Genomic DNA, 1,031 nt, shown 5'->3' on the forward strand with positions numbered 1-1,031 from the left:
TTAAGTGGCAGGGCGACACCGTGGCCTGCCATGAAATGACGGAAGAGGCAGAAGCCCGTTTATGAATATAATTCGCGTTCTCAATTGGAACGCCCAAATCTATTCACGATTATTTCTTTATCTAAACAATATAGTACCATGAGACTCCATTGACCCTGCATAAGTAATTTAAGAGCTCTAGCAACCGCCGCAGGGCGACACCGTGGCCTGCCATGAAATGACGGAAGAGGCAGCAACATGTTTATGAATATAATTCGCGTTCTCAATTGGAACGCCCAAAACTATTCACGATTATTTCTTTATCTAAACAATATAGTACCATGAGACTTCATTGACCCTGCATAAGTAATTTGAGAATTTGGCGCGAAAGCTATTGTGTCTCATTTAAACTCATGGCGCGATGTTCTTGTGGATAGCGCGCGACAAAACCTGCCTCTGCTACCCTTGCGAGCTTCATTGCTTCATTGGACTGAACATTAATTAGCAATGACAGAAGCCTTCTGACCTTCAAAACGAAAGACTCATTTACAAAGGTCTTAAATGTTTCATGTTTTCATTTATTTATTGCTTTCTAAAACAATGTTGGCATTGAACCTTAAACGTAATGAATCAAATATTAAAATACAGCATATGCGTCCCAAGGCCAGAACACCTCCCTATGTCACTCGCGTGGTTCCCTCATATTATTGATTTATAATGTGTTCAAAAAACACCATTGCCAGAACCCGGGATCGAACCAGGGACCTTCAGATCTTGCGTCTAAAGCTCTACCAACTGAGCTATTTCGGCACCGGCTAGCCTACGTGGAGGGAGTTTCCTACATGCGGCCTTCCGCGGCATAGGATATTTAAATACAGTAAATGCAAACAGCAAAAAACCCCAATGTCCTAGGGACATGCCAGTTAATGTGCGAGCTCCGCCACCCATGGTCCTTCCGACCACCCAGCCGTGTGCACAGCCCACGAACACGTAACATCCAAAACTGGGCACTTCCCTTCAATTTAATTACCTCCATTCCGCCGGAAGCAGCC

At 44.2% G+C, this 1,031-nt stretch overlaps 1 non-coding gene across 1 annotated transcript; it reads right to left on the reverse strand.

Annotated features, from left to right (window-relative positions):
• Positions 1-716: 716 nt before the first annotated feature.
• Positions 717-789, reverse strand: TRNAL-CAA (transfer RNA leucine (anticodon CAA)). The gene has a single exon. It is a non-coding gene; the product is annotated as a tRNA-Leu (tRNA).
• Between the last annotated feature and the right edge of the window lie 242 nt (positions 790-1,031).

This window comes from Lissotriton helveticus, chromosome 5_1, assembly GCF_964261635.1.
Source record: "Lissotriton helveticus chromosome 5_1, aLisHel1.1, whole genome shotgun sequence".
In the NCBI taxonomy this organism is placed as follows: domain Eukaryota; kingdom Metazoa; phylum Chordata; class Amphibia; order Caudata; family Salamandridae; genus Lissotriton; species Lissotriton helveticus.